Consider the following 17,262-nt stretch of genomic DNA (forward strand, 5'->3'; position numbering starts at 1 on the left):
AAGAATGCGGCAAAGCTTGACTTTTGACCATACATCGTGCCATTTCCGTCAGTGACCTGTTTTTCCTCTCAGCAACACCATTTTGTTGAGGTGTATAAGGCACTGTACATTGGTGTTTTATCCCACGACTAGCCAGAAATGCATTAAATTCATGAGACATATACTCCTCCCCTCGATCAGAACGGAGGGTGCCCATAGTACATTTCGAGACATTTTCAACCATAGCTAGAAATTGTTTGAAGCACATAAAAACTTCTGACTTCGCTTTAAGCGGAAATACCCATGCATGCTTGGAGTAATCATCAATGAAAGTCACGAAGTACAGGTAATTTTCCAAGGACGGAGTTTGCATGGGCCCACAAACATCACTATGCACAAACTGCAACCTGCATGTGGCCCGAACTGAACCATCCTTTGGAAATTTAGAACGCTGCATCTTACCCAGAATATAGCCTTCACAAACATGTTTGACAGGTGCTTCAAGAGGCTGCAAAGAAGCAACCATATCAGATTTCTGTAAACGCAGATAACTGGCAAAATTCAGATGACCAAAACATGCATGCCAAAGTTTTGCATCTGAAATAGCCCTTGAATCTGCAATAGCATTTGCAAAATTTTGTCCACACTTGTCATACAAAGTGATCTTATACAGCCCACGACACAAAAGCCCAGATGCAACAATTTCATCACCAAAACTGAGATCATGAACTGTACATCTGTCATCCACAAATTTGACTACAAGTCCAAGTCTAGCAAGTGCGGATACAGACAAGAGATTCTTCTTGATCCCAGGTACATAAAGTGCATCAACAAGTGTAAAGGAACTGCCATTAGCAGCAGTGAGCACAATCTTTCCAACTCCATGAACTGGATAAGAGGCGTTGTTGGCACAAGTGACTAAATTTCCATGAGGGACAGACTCAAGAGAGGTAAACAATTCACGATGTGAGGTAATGTGCTTTGTAGCACCACTATCGAAATACCACACATGTGAATCTGCATCAACTGACAAGCATGCATCATGGACAGCAGGATTGTAAGTGCACTCTGCGCTAAATGCCCATTCTGCATCAACATCAGAAACACAGTCTCCTTCCACAGAAGACTCAACAATGGCTGCATTTGTAGTGGAACCACCCTCTTTTTTCTTAGCCTCTTTGGCCTTCAACTTAGGACACAACTTGATCAAGTGATCATTGGCTTTACAATAATGGCAACGCATCTTCTATGTGCAGAATGCATCAAACTTGACAACTTCAGGATTTCCTTGGGTCATAAGTCTCCAAGTACTAGCAAAAGTCTAGTAGGAATCTGGTAAGGCATCAAGAACAGTCTGCACAAGGGAACTGTCTGAAATGACTTCACCTGCAGAAATAAGCTGCTCATTGATATCCTTGACACTAGCAAGGAAAGTGTCCATATCATCTTCCTCATGCATAATCTTCGACTCCAGCTCTTTACGCAGCAAAGCAATTTTAGCCTCATTGCGGCTTGCATAAAGACCTGCTAAAATATCCCAAGCCTGTTTTGCAGATTTTGCTGAATGGATGTGAGGAACAATGGTGCGCTTCACAGACAACGCAATCAATGCATGAGCCTACGCATCTTTAACATCCCAACGAGCTTGTTCTTGTTAAGTATGGAGCCTGATTTACCCTTGTAATTTTCTATGATAAAAGCGCACATTTGTAAGGCCCCCATTATGAGGAGAAGCCATCGTGCGTGAAGGAAAATCACTCACCGGAAACCAAAATTTTCACGGACAAGAATCAGGGGCAACTTTAAAGGCCCCCGAGACTTTTTTTCGTTGGAATATTCTTTTTCGCCGGAATATTATGGCCGGACGGCGGCCGGAAAGTGGTCGGAAAACAACCGGTCGGTTGGCCGGTGGTCGAATTCAAAAGCGAACTTGTCTTCTCAAGGGCGGCCACACATGGGCGGATTGGAGGGTCCGATTTGGACTTATTCGCACAAGGGCGGCTACACATGGCTGTCTCTCATAAGAGAGGGCAGCCCTTTTGGCTTATAAAAGGAGGCCGTTTCTACACACATTTCATAGTGTGAAGTTGATGCAACAAGGTGAGTGTGAGGTGGTGAGAGTGAAGCAAGGCGGAGCTCCATTAAGGGTATAATCCCTTTGTAAACTACTTCTTGTTTTGAAGTACTAAAGCCATTGAGTGGCTGCTTTCCCGTGGACGTAGCCCACATTGGGTGAACCACGTATATTGTGTGTACTCTCTCTCTCTCTCTCTACTCTATAATCTCGTGTATATAAATCTGTCTCTCTCCATTAAGTAATCTACTCAATTATCTATTTAGCTACGTCTTATTTCCTAACAACTGGTATCAGAGCAAGGTTTGCTCGTAGCTAAATTATCTCAAGGAAAGGATTCCTTGAATTGAGTGGGAGTTATGGCGGAGGAAGGGAAGCTCAAGATTGAGAAGTTCAATGGCAAAAACTACCAACATTGGAAGATGCAGATTGAAGAATATCTCTACCAGAAGGACCTCTATTTGCCACTAGGCGGTCTTGCGAAGAAGCCCGCAACAATGGCAGATGAAGCATGGATTGTCCTTGATCGAAAGGCATCAGGAACAATCCGGTTAAGCTTGGCGTCAACGGTGGCCTTCAATGTTTTGGAGATGAAGACCACGGAGGACTTGATGAAGTTACTTGACGACTTCTACGAGAAACCATCAACATCCAATAAGGTATTTCTTATGAAGCGCTTGTTCAATCTAAAGACGTCAGAGAATGGTTTAGTTGCAGAACACCTAAATGACTTTAACACAAACATAAGTCAACTTCAATCAGTGAAAATCAATTTTGATGAAGAAGTGCGAGCTCTCCTTATACTATCATCTCTACCGGATAGTTGGGATAGCCTTGTGATGGCTGTAAGTAATTCTATCTCTGGCACAAATACTCTTAAGTTTGATGATGTTGTGGGTGTTCTCCTAAGCGAGGAAATGCGAAGGAGAAGCATAGGAGAATCATCAAGTGCTGCACTATCAGTGGAAACAAGAGGAAGGCTTAAGGAGAGGTTCAAAAACCAAAAGGGTCGTGATCGCTCAAGGCAGAGCAAGTCACGCACAAAGTCAGTTCTTGAATGTTAGAACTGCGGCAAGAAGGGCCACGTCAAGAAGGATTGTTGGTCTAAGAAGAAGAAGGAGACAGAGTTTCAAGACAACAAGCCAACATCGGAGGCCAATGTGGCAGGTAAAGTAGAGCAAGATGCTCTAATTCTCTCATTAGACAATGTGTCTAATTCCTGGATAGTAGATTTCGGGGCTTCATTCCATGCGACACCACACAAGCAACATTTCCAAGACTACACCAAAGGTAATTTTGGGTATGTATACTTGGGAGATGATGAAGCTTGTGAGATTGTCGGCAAAGGTACAGTTTCTGTCAAAACTGCTAACGGAAATGAATGGAAGCTTAAAGATGTTAGGCATGTTCCTTCTCTTCGCAAAAAATTGATCTCTACAGGACAATTGGACGATGAAGGTCACAACATTGCATTCGGAAACAAACGGTGGAAGATCTCAAAGGGATCTTTGGTGGTTGCCAAGGGTGAAAAAGTCGGTACACTTTACTTGTGTACTGTTAGCACGCAACCTTCAGCTTGTGCAGCAACTACAGAAGTTGACAATGCGGTGTGGCACTACCGACTTGGGCATATGAGTGCCAAAGGAATGCAAATCCTTCAAACAAAGAAGCTTCTACCAGGTTTGAAAGAAGTGGACTTAGAATCCTGTGAAGATTGTGTTTATGGTAAACAAAAGAGGGTAAAATTTCAAAAATCAGGAAATGAAAGAAAAAATAAAAAACTTGAGTTGGTTCATTCTGATGTTTGGGGTCCTGTAAGTACACCATCACTTGGTGGCTCATTGTACTATGTAACATTCATAGACGATGCGACTAGAAAAACATGGGTTTATGTCATGAAGAATAAATCCGATGTATTTTCCATATTTCAAAGGTGGAAAGCCTTTGTGGAGAATGAAACAGGTACCAAGGTTAAATGCCTTAGATCCGACAATGGAGGCGAATATTGCAGCCAAGCTTTTGAAAGCTTTTGTGCTAGCAATGGCATTCGGAGGCAAAGGACAACCCCAAGGACACCTCAACAAAATGGGATTTCGGAAAGGATGAACAAGACAATCATGGAACGAGCATGAAGCATGCGGCTACATGCAGGCCTACCGCTTGAGCTTTGGGCGGAAGCTGTAAGTACGTCTGTGTACTTAATCAATCGGTCACCCTCAACGGCATTGGATGGGGGAGTTCCAGAAGAGGCATGGACAGGTAAACCGGTGAATTATGCATTTCTCAAAGTGTTTGGGTGTGAGGCTTTCATGCACATAGATAGAAGCCTAAGATCAAAGCTAGATGCAAAGTCCAAAAAGTGTTTTTTCATTGGCTATGGAGAAGGAGACTTTGGGTATCGCCTATGGAATCCTGAAGATGGTAAAATCTTAAGGAGTAGGGATGTAATTTTTAACGAACAAAATATGTACAAAGATTACTTGGAAAGAAAACAAACAAAAGAAACAGGTGATGAGTACATGGAGCTTGAGGACGGTGAAGACTCAAGGACTGCAAACGGTGACAATGTGCAACAACGTCAACCAAATGAGGAGCCTCAAACTTTTGCCCGAAGATCTACAAGAGCAAGTAGACCTCCAGAAAGGTTTGTTCCTTCCTTCAACCATCTCTTGATCTCAGATTCTGGAGATCCGGAATCATATGAAGAAGCTATGCAACATGAATCCAAAGAAGAATGGACGAAGAGCATGCAAGTGGAGATGGACTCACTACATCGCAACCAAACATGGGAGTTGGTTGAGTTGCCTAAAGGTAAGCGGGCACTTCAAAACAAATGGGTGTACAAGCTAAAGAAAGAAGAAGGTGGGAAGAAAAGGTACAAGTCTAAGCTTGTGGTAAAAGGTTTTTCTCAAAAGAAAGGTATTGACTTCAATGAAATATTTTCTCCTGTTGTAAAAATGAACTCAATTAAGCTTGTCTTAAGCCTTGTGGCTGCTCATGATCTAAATCTCGAGCAAATGGATGTAAATACGGCATTCCCTCACGGTGACTTAGAGGAGGAAATCTACATGCTTCAACCAAAGGGGTATGAAGTAAAAGGTAAGGAGAAAATGGTTTGCAGATTAAAGAAGAGCTTGTATGGTTTAAAGCAAGCATCAAGACAATGGTACTTGAAGTTTGATCGATGGATGTTGGATCATGGATTCACAAGATGCAACTCGGATCACTGCGTCTACACGGAGAATTTGGGAGATGGGAAATTCATCATCCTAATGTTGTATGTTGATGACATGTTGATTGCAAGTGCTAACATGCAGGATATCAAAGACCTAAAAGAGGAGCCGTTCAAATCTTTTTTAATGAAAGATTTAGGTGCTGCAAAGAGGATACTTGGTATGAAAATATCAAGGGACAGGACGAAGAAGACAATAAAGCTATCTCAAGAAGATTACATCAAGAAGGTACTAGAAAGGTTTGCAATGCAAAATGCAAAACCAGTTTCTACACCTTTGGCTGGTCATTTTAAACTAACGAAGGATATGTGTCCAAAGACACAAGAGGAGATAGCCTATATGTCTAAAGTTCCATATGCTGCAGCGGTAGGTTCTCTAATATATGCTATGGTCTGGACAAGGCCAGACATTGCACATGCAGTGGGAGTTGTGAGTAGGTTCATGGACAACCCAGGTAAAGAGCATTGTCAAGTTGTGAAGTGGATACTTAGGTATCTAAAAGGGACAACAACAAATGCTTTGTATTTTGGAGGAACTGATATTTTTCTAGAAGGGTATGCTGATGCAGATATGGCAGGTGACAAAGATACTCGAAGGAGCACTACTGGCTATGTGTTCACGCTTGGAGGCACAGCAGTAAGCTGGGCTTCAAAGCTACAGAAAGTGGTTTCACTTTCTACCACGGAAGCAGAGTATGTAGCAATGACGGAGGCAAGCAAAGAAATTCTGTGGCTTCACAGATTCTTAGAAGAGCTTGGATTCAAACAAGACAATTGTGTCTTGTATAGTGATAGCCAAAGCGCTATCCATCTTGCGAAGAACTCAGCCTTTCATGCAAGGACAAAGCGCATTGAGGTGAGATATCACTTCATACGCACTCTTTTGGAAGAGGGACAACTAAAGCTAGGAAAGGTGCATACAAGTGAAAATCCTGCAGACATGTTTACAAAGGTGGTCAATAAGGAGAAGTTGAGCTTTTGTTCATCTTCAATCGGCATTTAAGGATAAGAAGCCAGAATGGAAAGCAGTCATAGGTTTGGTTTGGAGATCAGTCTCCAAGTGGGAGATTGTTAAGTATGGAGCCTGATTTATCCTTGCAATTTTCTGTGATAAAAGCGCACATTTGTAAGGCCCCCATTATGAGGAGAAGCCATCGTGCGTGAAGGAAAATCACTCACCGGAAACCAAAATTTTCACGGACAAGAATCAGGGGCAACTTTAAAGGCCGAAATATTATGGCCGGACGGCGGCCGGAAAGTGGTCGGAAAACAACCGGTCGGTTGGCCGGTGGCCGGTAGTCAATGGCCGGTGGCCGAATTCAAAAGCGGACTTGTCTTCTCAAGGGCGGCCACACATGGGCGGATTGGAGGGTCCGATTTGGACTTATTCGCACAAGGGCGGCTACACATGGCTGTCTCTCATAAGAGAGGGCAACCCTTTTGGCCTATAAAAGGAGGCCGTTTCTACACACATTTCATAGTGTGAAGTTAATGCAACAAGGTGAGTGTGAGGTGGTGAGAGTGAAGCAAGGCGGGAGCTCCATTAAGGGTATAATCCCTTTGTAAACTACTTCTTGTTTTGAAGTACTAAAGCCATTGAGTGGCTGCTTTCCCGTGGACGTAGCCCACATTGGGTGAACCACGTATATCGTGTGTACTCTCTCTCTCTCTCTCTACTCTATAATCTCGTGTATATAAATCTGTCTCTCTCCATTAAGTAATCTACTCAATTATCTATTTAGCTACGTCTTATTTCTTAACAGTTCTGCCGTAGGCAAAACAACTCTAACAGCTGCAATCCTTGCAGCAAGACCTGCAACATCCTGAACATCGCCTACATCCTCAGAACCAGGACGTACATCAATGCCCTACAATGTTCCAGACACCCTTTGACACAAGAACATGTTGCATCATATAAGCCCACATAGGGTAGTTGTCCCCATCCAACCTGTCCTCAGCAGCAAACATCTTGAACACATCTGTGTTGTTGTTGTCAGCCATGGTAAATGCTGTACCTGATGTGAAAACTGCCCAAAAATAGGAGAAACGGAGCGGGAACAACCTTTGCTATATAGCACAAACCATAGAAGACTATAAGGCACATGTTATGCAGAAAACGGCACTGACAGAAATTTTGCACAAAATGACGAAATAGCCTGTGCAGTACTGCCTGTAGTGGAAACGGAGGCCGAAATGAGCCCAAATCAAAATTCTGAGCAGATAGATAGATAGCCCTAGAGTGATGGGCGTATATACAATGCACGGGGGAAAAAACCTCCTAAAGAGGGAAAAAATGCCCCGGCGGTCCTAGTGTGTTCACACACATCACTACCACATGTATATGGTAACAGAAATTGTTGCATCTGGCCTTTTGTGCCATGGGCTATATAAGCTCACTTTGTATGACAAGTGTGGACAAAATTTTGCAAATGCTGTTGCAGATTCAAGGGCTATTTCAGATGCAAAACTTTGGCATGCCCGTTTTTGTCATCTGAATTTTTGCCAGTTTGCTGCGTTTGCAAAAATTTGATATGATTGCTTCTTTGCCACCTCTTGAAGCACCTATCAAACATGTTTATGAAGGCTGCATTTTGGGTAAGATGCAGCGTTCTAAGTTTCCAAAGGATGGTTCAGTTCGGGCCACGTGCAGGTTGCAGCTTGTGCATAGTGATGTTTGTGGGCCCATGTAAACTCCATCCTTGGGCAATTACCTGTACTTCGTGACTTTCATTGATGATTACTCCAGGCATTTATGGGTATTTCCGCTTAAAACAAATTCCGAAGTTTTTATGTGCTTCAAACAATTTTTGGCTATGGCTGAAAATATCTTGAAATGTACTATGGGCACTCTCCATTCCGATCGAGGGGGGGAGTATATGTCTCATGAATTCAATGCATTTCTGGCTAGTCGTGGGATAAAACACCAATGTACAGTGCCTTATACACCTCAACAAAATGGTATTGCTGAGAGGAAAACATGTCACTTACGAAAATGGCACAATGTATGGTCAAAAGTCAAGCTTTGTCGCATTCTTTTTGGCTTGAGGCCATCATGTGTGCCACTTATGTACTAAACAGGTGTCCTACGAAAGCTTTGCAGTCTATTACTCCATATGAAGCATGGCATGATAGAAAGCCTTCTATTGAGCACATGCGTGTTTTTGGCTGTTTGGCATATGCTTTGGTGCCACAAACACAGTGCAAAAAATTGGATGATAAGGCTGTCAAATGTATTTTTGTTGGTTATAGTGCTGAAAGCAAAGGTTACAGGTTGTATCATCTGCAAACAAAACGTATTTTGGTTCACGGGATGTAGTGTTTGTGGAAGATTCTGTTCAGCCCTTGCTGTCATGTACTAGAGGCAGTAATGTTAGCTCACAAGACATTTATGACACTTTGTTGCCTCTTTTCAGTGGTGGAAATACAAATGTAAGTTCCAATGAGGCAAATGTACAGCCTATGGAGGTTTCTGAAAATGTTATAGATCAACCTATTACTGATGCAGATGTACATGATGTACTTGATGAGGAAAGGGTTGAAAATGAGCAGGCTAGAGGTATGCCAAAATGGCTAGTGCACACTTTGCGTGACAGTAAATTGGATGCACCTTTGTCTAGTCGTACTCGTTCACGATCTTGCCATGCATCTTATGCATCAAATTGTTATGCTTTGGCTGTGTCTAGCTTACATGATGTTGAGGAGCCTCTGTCTTTTGATGAAGCACATAATTCAGAAAATTTGGATGGTTGCCATGCAATTAGAATACGATGCACTTATAGAAAATGACACATGGAATTTATGTGATTTGCCTCTTGGCAAAAAGGCCATTGGTACGAAGTGGGTTTACAAGTTGAAACGCAAGCCGGATGGTGAGATCGATCGCCATAAGGCTCGACTTGTTGCAAAGGGTTATGCACAGCAAAAAGGCATAGATTATGAAGAGACTTTTTCTCCCACTTGTCGCATGACTACTGTGCATTTTCTATGTGCATTGGAAGCTCCTTTTGGTTGGGATGTACATCAATCAGACATTGTTAGTGCTTTCTTGAATGGTGACCTATTCGAGGAAGTTTATGTAACGCAGCCTCGCGGTTTTGTCATAAAAGGACAAGAGGACAAAGTGTGCATATGTAAGAAGGCTTTGTATGGGTTGAAGCAATCTCCTCGTGCTTGGTATGAGAAAGCTGACACTCATTTGGTTAAACAAGGCTTTCGTAACAGTCCAACAGAAAGCTCATTGTATGTAAAGCGTGAGGGTGATGTACTTCTCATTGTGGTTCTTTATGTCGATGATTTGCTGATCACTGGATCAAATGAGAGACATATTGCTGAATTTAAGGTTGATTTGAATACTACTTTTAAGATGAAAGATTTGGGGCTGTTGCATCATTACTTGGGTATACAGTTTAAGCAGTGTGATGGTGGTATTGCCTTGTGTCAGAAAAGTTACATAGAGACATTGCTATGTAAGTTTGGACTTGAGGATTGTAAACCTATTGCCACTCCCATGGAAACAGGCTTGAACTTGAGTCTACATGATGCTGGCGATCCTGCTGATGTCACTCTTTATCAAACTGCTGTTGACTGCCTCATTTATGTATGCAACACGAGGTCGGATATTCAGTTTGCAGTCTCACAGGTCAGCAGATTTATGCATAGCCTAGGGTCTAAGCATTGGCAGGCTGTTAAGAGAATTTTCCGCTACCTTAGTGACACTTTACATCTTGGCTTGTTTTATCCCAAGGGGGGATCATTGCCGCCATACTTACATGCTTTTTCTGACTCAGATCGGGCTGGTTGTTTTGACACGCGAGTGTCCACAAGTGGTTTTTGTTTCATGCTTGCCAGTTCATGTATATCATGGTTGAGTAAGAAGAAACCTACTGTGGCCACTTTGAGTTGTGAGGCTGAGTACAGGGCAGTCTTCACAGCTACGGTTGAGTGTTTATGGCTCAGATGCCTTATGGCTGATTTGGGTGTTGGACACGACACTGCCAACACTATCTACACTGACAGTCAGAGCGCATTGGCAGTTGCGAGGAACCCAGTTTTTCATGCTCGCACAAAGCACATTGAGGTGCATTACGACTATGTCAGGGAGAGGCTCTCAGCAGGAGAAATCAGCTTGGCTTATGTGCCAACACAGGACAACCTTGCAGATCTTTTCACAAAGGCATTGTCTCGTGAGAAGCTTGAAGCTTTCCGCAAAGCTTTGGGCTTACTTCCCTTTGTGGACTGATCATGTCCTTAGAGGATGGCACTTCCCTTTACTCATGTGGCAGCTCTTGTTCACCGCATCACTCCAGGGGGGATTTGTTACCATATACATGTGGTAGTGATTTGTGTGAACACACTAGGACTGCCGGGGCATTTTTTCCCTGTTTAAGAGGTTTTTTCCCCCGTGCATTGTATATGCGCCCATCACTCTAGGGCTATCCATCTTTCCATTGCACACTAGGTAACACACTCTCTATTGTGTGCCTTGAGCTTCCTTCGTCTTCTCCAAGCTGTGTGCGTTTCTGTGCAACCCTAATTCCAACACATACCTATCAAAGCCACCTGCAAATTGTATCCTGAAATCCACACCCTTAGGAACAATGCGTAATCTAGGAATAGCAGTCTTCTTTTGATCCATCTTATCATGGATTATACAAACATACTTTTGTGGTTGAGTTTCTGAATATGTGCGCCATGCATAATATAAGTTCCTACAACTCTTCTGTTGTGCCATGTGAACTTCTCTTTCTCTCAAGAGAAGAGCTTCTCTTCAAGAGAAGGTTTAGCTTCTAGCCTTGCCTTGATTGAACTACAGACATTGCACTTAGAGAACTCACTTGTCTTTGTTAAAGTGACATGTGGATACTCTTTGTTCCAAATTCTACCGAAAGAAGATTGAGATAACTTCTTCTCATAGCCCATTTGGTCCAGTGTTGTGTTGATTTCGCTTAAAATGTCAACTTGTTTGTACATTGATGGAATCACTAATTGAGTCTCTCTTGAGCCATCTAGTAGTATTCTGCTTCTATGTGGCATCTTCTCAAAGTTGTTATTCACTAATTCATTTAATAGTGCTCTCGCTAAACTAGTATGTTGAAGTCCTCTTCTCAATGTACATGTGTTATCATGCACATATTGGCACGCACCGTTGTCAAAATTTTCCTTGTAGCGGTAAAATGATGTCTTTGGTATTCCATGTAGCTCATACCATTCTCTACAGCAAACAATAGAGCCATTTATCTTGAATTGGTATCGCATCTTCTCATCTTTCTGATAGCATATAGATAGAACATCATATACATAATTTGTGCGTGCTTTTTGAGACTCTCCCCAAAATTCTTGCCGTAATCTTGTCACCAAATCACGATCTGCAAACTGACATCATTTTTTTCCACAACAATCAATGCATGAAACCCTTTAAATTGACTCAGCTGAAAGATAAAAAGTAGAAGCTGGTGCTGCTTGCACTTTTTGAGTCCTGTTGATGAAACTGTATCGTCTCTTCCTTAGCAAAGGGGCATCAACACTACCATCAAGTTTTTTCCCAGCATTGTTATCATTGGATACATTCTCACGTCTAGTATGCATCCCATCAACATGAACAAAGCGTTGTAGTGGGCTCCCATCCAACATGGTTGTCTGTTGGATGGGCCACTTTAGCAAAGTAATGCTTCCCACTTCAGGCATATTCTCATTGATTGCATTCTCCCTTTCAATACCTATGCCCACAAAGTCATCACCAAGTACCTAAAAATTGACATAATTTTGTGGAAATACATACAAGATGGTCCCTTCATTCACAGTGTGCATCATTGTGTCGTCCTTTAAAAGGACCCTTTGATTTCTCCAAGATTCACGTATTGACATTTCAAACTCTATGCTTGTAATAGGTATAGGATCAAGATGATCCCCTTGTTCATCAACACTGTAGCTTTCATTTGTGTCAATTACATTGTCATTCATTATGGATTTCTGCAAAAGAAGCTTAGGCCATCGAACAACACTCCATAATGAGCTTTGGAGAGATGTAGTATCCATAGTAGAAAAAGGGAGGACCACATCCTTCCAACATTTCCTTGCCTTATCTTTGTACCACCACAAGTGGAATCAGGATCTGTTCTACACACACAACCAATGCCAACAATTTCATTATCAAGTACCATATACACTTTCTCCGTAGATTCAAAGTCCATCCTGTAAGTTGAAAAGAAACACCTTGTTAATTTCATATTTATAGATAAATTCTCTTTGAAAAAAGATGTATAAGTTACATTACACATTACACAAGGGTTGTGAATACTATAACTCTATAGACATTGCTATATTAGATCATAGCTTGGACAAGTGGTCGACCTAGTTGTAATGGCCAGTGTGCAAGGTGCTATTTTATGAACTTGCTTGTCAATGTCCAAGTATCTCTTGCTTCTTCAAATGGAAGTAAGGTTGGACAAGGGGGGATCTTAAAACCAAAAGCTCCTTTCTATATGATGTAAAGCTTGGAGAAATGGTGGACCTAGTTGTAATGGCTATTGTTCAAGGTGAATTATTGTAGGAACTTGCTTCCCAATGTCCAAGTAGCCCTTGCTTCTTTCATTGCAAGTAAGGTTGGACAAGTGGTGGAGCTTGAAACCGACAGTCCCTTTTTCTATATGAGAGTACATCTTGGACAAGTGATGGACCTAGTTTTAATGTCTAGTTTCCAAGGTGGTATTGTAGGTACTTGACTTCCAGTGTGCAAGTACCTCTTGCTTCTTTCAATGGGAGTCTGGTTGGACAAGTGATGGACCTAGTTAATGTACAAGGTGAACTATTGTAGGAACTTGCTTCCCAATGTCCAAGTAGCCCTTGCTTCTTTCAGTGGAAGTAAAGTTGGACAAGTGGTGGAGCTTGAAATCGACAGTCCCTTTTTCTATATGAGAGTAAATCTTGGGCAAGTGATGGACCTAGTTTTAATGTCTAGTTTCCAAGGTGGTATTATAGGTACTTGATTCCCAATGTGCAAGTACCTCTTGCTTCTTTCAATGGGAGTATGGTTGGACAAGTGGTGGACCTAGTTAATGTACGAGGTGAACTATTGTAGGAACTTGCTTCCCAATGTCCAAGTAGCCCTTGCTTCTTTCATTGGAAGTAAGGCTGGACAAGTGGTGGAGCATGAAACCGACAGTCCCTTTTTCTATATGAGAGTAAATCTTGGGCAAGTGATGGACCTAGTTTTAATGTCTAGTTTCCAAGGTGGTATTGTAGGTACTTGATTCCCAATGTGCAAGTACCTCTTGCTTGGTTGGACAAGTGGTGGACCTAGTTAATGTACAAGGTGAACTAATGAAGGAACTTGCTTCCCAATGTCCAAGTAGCCCTTGCTTCTTTTAATGGAAGTAAGGTTGGACAAGTGGTGGAGCTTGAAACCGACAGTCCCTTTTTCTATATGAGAGTAAATCTTGGACAAGTGATGGACCTAGTTTTAATGTCTAGTTTCCAAGGTGGTATTGTAGGTACTTGATTCCCAATGTGCAAGTACCTCTTGCTTCTTTCAATGGGAGTATGGTTGGACAAGTGGTGGACCTAGTTAATGTACAAGGTGAACTATTGTAGGGCCTTGGTTCTCAATGTCATAGTAGCCCTTGCTTCTTTTAATGGAAGTAAGGTTGGACAAGTGGTGGAGCTTGAAAAAACATGGATCCCTTTTATATATGAGAGTAAAGGTTGCACAAGTGATGGACCTAGAGTATGGTTGGACAAGTGGTGGACCTAGTTAATGTACAAGGTGAACTATTATAGGGCCTTGGTTCTCAATGTCATAGTAGCCCTTGCTTCTTTTAATGGAAGTAAGGTTGGACAAGTAGTGGAGCTTGAAAAAACATGGATCCCTTTTATTTATGAGAGTAAAGGTTGGACAAGTGGTGGACCTAGTTTTGATGGCCAGTGTCCAAGGTGGTGTAAGATCTTGGTTCCCAATGTCCAAGTATCTCTTGCTTCTTTCAATGCAAGTAAGGCTGGACAAGTGATGGATCTTGAAACCAAAAGTCCCTTTTTAAATGAGAGTAAAGGTTGGACAAGTGGTGGACCTAGTTTTAATGACCAATGTCCAAGGTGAACTATTGTAGGGCCTTGCTTCTCGATGTCCAAGTAGCCCCTTGCTTATTTTAATGGAAAAAAAATTGGAGCAATGGTGGATCTTGAAACAAAAACCCCCGTGCTTTATTTGAGGGTAGCTTGGACAAGTGGTGGACCTAGGCCAAGGTTCAGGGTGAACTACAAGCAGTTGGTCCAACTATAATAGAGTATATCTTGAACAAGTGGTGGACCTCCAAGTTTTAATGAAAAACATAGGACAATTTCAAAGCTCTACTTCCCAATGTCCAAGTAGCCCTCGCTTTTTTCAATGGAACAAGGTTGATAGTAGGGCCTTTCTTCTCAATGTCCGAGTAGCCCTTGCTTTCTGCAATGGAAGCTTGGAGAAGTGTAGTTTTAATGGCCAATGCTGAAGGTGAATTACTAGATGAGCTAGTAGCTTCCTGAAGTCAAAGAAGTACTTGCTTCAACAAGGACAATTTGACAGTTGGTGAAATTTGAAAAAAAAAACCCAAGCTTGCTATGACGAGAATAGCTTTGAGCATGGTTTGGGCATGTTGTGGATATGGTCAATGTTCTAGGAAAATTTTGAGTTCTGAGCTCCAAAATAGAGTCATTCTCCACCACTTATTTATGTTGATTGTCCTTGATGAGTTGTGAAGCAAGGAAAGAGACTAGGTTTTAGATACAAAGATTATCTAAGCTAGACCACAATTGAAAAAGTGGAATAGGGTGGTGCAACAAGAGTTTAGATTGGGGTTTGGTGTAGCACCCCAAGGGGGGTCTCGTGGGGTTTGGGGCAGCATCCCAAGCAGGGTCAAGGGGTGGCAGCCCTTGTGGGCTTAGGGGCAATGCCTCGAGCCGGGTATTGGGGCGACAGCCCCCGCGCGGTTCGGGGCAATGCCCCAAGAAGGGTCGAGGGGCGGCAGCCCCCGCGGGGTTTGGGGTAGCGCCCTAAGCGGGGTCAAGGGGCTTGTGAGTTTTAAGTTTTAAAGTACACGTGGCATTTTAGATAACCCTACCACAAAAACACACAACGAACCAAGCGAAACACAGACGAAACAGGGGAGATTCGTTCTTGCACGCAGAGAGGGATTTCTTGGACGCGCACACAAGGAAACCATAGCGCATGCAAAACAGCACAGCACGATACGGGCGACATTGCATTCAAAAGAGGGACAATGAAGGCAATCACAATCAAGGCTTCGACATCACAGAAAGTAGAACACGGGGACTGTGTAAATCGAAAGCGTAAATTAAGGTGCATTTCATTTCTCTCTCTCTCTCTCTCTACGTCAGGTTTCTATCTTTATGTTTTGCTCTCCAAGAAACCAAAACGGTTCTCTTTCTTTGTGCTGCTTTCTTACATACACATATACATGTATGTTTTGCACACACACACACAACCCACACATAAACATGATGAAAACTCCTTTCCTTCACGCTGTTCACCTTCCTTGCTCTCATAAAGATCCACATACACACCAAATCACACATATTTACATAGATACTCTATCTCTCTCTATCTCTCTCGCACATACATATACACAAAATACAAATTTCTAATTCTTGCTCTATTTGGCCTACTTTTGTATGTGCATCCATCGGTAATAATGTAGTGTATGCATGTTGTGAATATGACTGGTAGTGTGTTTGCTTTGCCTCTGTATGTAGGTACACATGTTTATGTATATGTGTGGTAGAAATGTATACTATCTCATGGTGATATACATACAGAACATACAAATACATATGCTTGTACATGACATAGTATGGATACATGACATACATACATATACACAAAATTTCTTTTTGTACATAAGCATGTAAATTTCAGTAGTTGACTTACTTGTGTCTTCCAGTGAAGTTGCTTTCTTTGATATTTTGCTGCTTTCTGTCTAACGCCTCTGTAAATCTGATTCCTTCTTTAATTTCTCAACAAAGGTAACATAGCTTACTGAGGTTTCTAATGAACATGATAGTTGAAACTAGGAGAGGCTCATAGATAATACATGAAATGAAAATTTACCTACTATTGGGATGAAATAAGATAGGTTCTTAGTATAAAGAAGATTATAGATTGAGGTTGGACAAGTAGTGGACCTTGCTCCAATGCTATAACATCTCCCTCAAGTAGAAAATTTTGAATTGAAGAGGAATTTTTTTAATTTAGGCGATAAATTTTGAATTTTGAATACAATCGAGAAAATTTGAATCCAAGCGGGAAAATTTAAATCCAAGCGGGAAACTTTTAATTTAGGTCGGACAAGTGGTGGATCTAGAAACCAAGCAAGCCATGCTGCTAGATATAATTGCCAATGATAGGTTGTACATGTGGTGGACCTTGCATCGATTTTCCATGCTTAGCTTAGACTATGATCCTTGTGGCTCTCTATGCTCCAATGGAGCTTAGATTAGACATGTGTTGGATCTTGCATCAATTCCCCATGCCTAGCTTAGATTGTAGACCTCGTGGTTGTGCATACTTTAATGAATCTTAGTGTGGACAAGTGGTGGACCTTGTGGCTATCTGTGTGTCAATAATAGAGTTTAGCTTGCAGAAGTTTCTAAGATTGTCACTCTTTTTGCTTCAATGATAGATTTTGCCTTCAATGATAGACCTTGCATCATTTCAGCTTAGACTAAGGATCTTCTGGCTCTGTATTGTCCAAATGAGCTTAGCTTGAATAAGTGGTGGACCTTGTGGCTCTCTATGCTTTGATGGGGCTTGGACCCATGCATTTTTATTCCATGCTAACTTAGACTATGGACCTTGCATCTCTCTATTCTTGACGTACCTTAGCTTCTCTCTATTCTTGATGGACCTTAGCTTGGATAAGTCATAGACCTTGTTACTTTTTACACTTTAATGGGACTTTTCTTAGACAAGTAGTGGAACCTTGCATCC

The sequence above is a fragment of the Adiantum capillus-veneris genome, chromosome 1 (genome assembly GCF_014529385.1).
Source record: "Adiantum capillus-veneris isolate H3 chromosome 1, ASM1452938v2, whole genome shotgun sequence".
NCBI lineage: Eukaryota > Viridiplantae > Streptophyta > Polypodiopsida > Polypodiales > Pteridaceae > Adiantum > Adiantum capillus-veneris.